This window comes from Coturnix japonica, chromosome 3, assembly GCF_001577835.2.
Source record: "Coturnix japonica isolate 7356 chromosome 3, Coturnix japonica 2.1, whole genome shotgun sequence".
Lineage (NCBI taxonomy): Eukaryota > Metazoa > Chordata > Aves > Galliformes > Phasianidae > Coturnix > Coturnix japonica.
The window spans coordinates 13726953-13729328 of record NC_029518.1 but is presented as its reverse complement, the minus strand read 5'-3'; the positions used below and the strand labels follow the sequence as shown (position 1 = coordinate 13729328).

The 2376-nt window shown below is 45.9% G+C and overlaps 1 long non-coding RNA gene across 1 annotated transcript; it reads right to left on the bottom strand.

Moving 5' to 3' along the window:
- Positions 1 to 669: 669 nt before the first annotated feature.
- On the bottom strand, positions 670 to 1801 carry LOC107310995. Its single transcript, XR_001553820.1, has 3 exons — positions 1762 to 1801; positions 1330 to 1529; positions 670 to 1232 (listed from the first exon to the last, which is right to left on the bottom strand). It is a non-coding gene; the product is annotated as an uncharacterized LOC107310995 (long non-coding RNA).
- Between the last annotated feature and the right edge of the window lie 575 nt (positions 1802 to 2376).

Sequence of the window (2376 nt, the reverse complement as noted above, 5' to 3'; positions counted from 1 at the left end):
TACAATCCTAAGAGATCCCTCCAGGCAACAGTCAGCATCCTGCAGCTCCAACAAGATGCTCCACTTTGACCTGTCACATCCTGCCTTGAGTTCCTCTTAAATGCTCATGCCTTTCCTTATCGTGCTTTGCTGCTGAAGTAAATGAAGGAACAGCACAACAGTATGTACAGAGCTGTATCTTCTACCAAAGGGACCTTCCTAGCTGCCTCCCTGCTGACAACTGCCTGCATAATAAAGTTGTAATGGCACTTCAGTGCCTTCCTCAGCACAATAGCTGCACCTTGGCATGGGAATTTGGGAGTGGGTTACAAAACAAATGCTCCCATTAAGCTCCAGGGGCAATTCTGAGCCTCAGAAATGGCAGGAATAGGAAAACATGATGGGAAAAGTTGTCTGAAAATTTTCTTGTAACTCAATAGAAAGCACAGCAATAACAGCAGAATGGCAAAATTCTAGGCTGTAGCAAGTGAGAACTTGCTCAAATGCAGCAGCAGACACAGAAACAAAGGAAAAAAACTCTGCTTTCCTTCAGAAAGCCTCAGGTATGCAGGGACCTGCAGCAGGGTACCTTTGCCTCCACTGCCAGCCATTAAATGAGGTCTGGGAAGTTGTGGATCCTGGCTCCAGCCCTTCTGGTCACTCAGGAGCATTGCTTGCTTGCACCTGAGCTCCCCTGGGTTGGCCCTGCCTTCCCACCAGGTGCTCAATCAGTTTCAAGCCATGACAGCATTTCTGCTACACGCAGCTACATGCGGAATTCAAGACTGACTAAAGCACAGCTCATAGGAAATGAACGCGTGTGTCTTAATGGTGCTATAGATGCTCAGAGCCCAACCCAAACATGCTGGAATATCCCTCTCAAGGCTTCCTCTCTAGCCAGCAAACACAATACCTAATTCAGATAATTGTACTACTGCAGTACAGACCCAGAGATAAAGGTGTGGTCTTCATCACAGCTCTAAGGATGCTGAACTAGCACATGAATCATGCAGAAGAACCACAGAATCTTAGAATGGTTGGATTGGAGGGGTGTCTGTTGACCTTGCAGATCTGGATCAGCAGAAGGTGCCATGTTTAACCTTCAGAAGAAGACTGATTTGAGAACTGGATGGGAGCCAGGGGCTTGGGCAGCATGGGCTGCACAGCAGGAGTGTGCCTTGGTGCCTGCAGCTTCCTCCCAGAGGGCCCTTCTCCAGGCTTCTGTTTTCACTCCAGAAATGTGTGAGCAGGCTCTGTGAGGAGAAAATGGGTGAAAAGGGGAAGAGCAGATGGGGACAAAGGCTTAATTAAGAGGATTTGACTGAGCTGCCTGAGCAGAGACATACAGACCTCCTTCAGGCCCTTATGGCAGGGCTAAATCCTCTCCTTCAAGCCCAGCCAGTCATTGGGGCATGAGAAATTTATACAGGGAACTTGACAGCAAAGAGGCTATGCCATTGCATGCACTGGTGAACTTTCTCAGCACAAGCAAATGCACCTTGAGACACTGGTGGCAGAGGCTAAATGCTGCCACAGCATCACGATCATCACTGCAAAACAAGAGGGTTGTGTGCTTCCATGGATGGATTTCTCAGCAAAGAGAGTTTAGGAAGGTATTTGTATGGTGACAATAACATAAAGATGGTAGTAAATATCCAAAAGATTATTGTACAGTGACAATAACATAAAGATGGTAGTAAATATCCAAAAGGTTATTGTATAGTGACAATAACATAAAGATGGTAGTAAATATCCAAAAGGTTATTTACAGGAAAAACTCACCCATATGGAAGCCTTCAGTCTGCCAGGAAATGCTGAGGCAATCTCCACCAAGGAGCAATCTCCAAGAGATGCTGCCTTAGTGGTGGTCAGCCCTTAAATGAGGTCTAGAGGAGGTGGAGTCAAGCTCCACCCCTTCTGGGAGCACAGCTGAAATACTCTCACCTGTGCTCCCACAGCTGACCCAACACTTGCCTCAGCTGATTAATCAGAGGTTCAGGCTGTCATTACCAATTTCCCATACAGTATTATTCATAAGGCCAGGGAGAATTTTGTACCAATGAGGAACAAAAGATTTGGGAATGGGACTTCACAGTGTGAGATAACACCCCAATGTGAACATCTGTTTCAGACTTGAAACAGAGCAAACCAGGGCATTTTGGCTGTTTCTTAAAAAAGAAAAAAGGTAAACAAACCTTTTAACAGTTTCACTTTGGATCTGTCACACAAGGATTCAGTGGAAAGAAAACTCAGCACGCGCTCTTGCCAGCTGGATGGCACTTTGGTCAGTATCAAACGTTTTTGAGACAAATCATTTCCAAATAGAATAGGCCGTGTTGCATTTCAAAAAGGTCAGCGTGAAGTCTTCCGCCATTGCAAAGGGCTTGGCTTTTTATT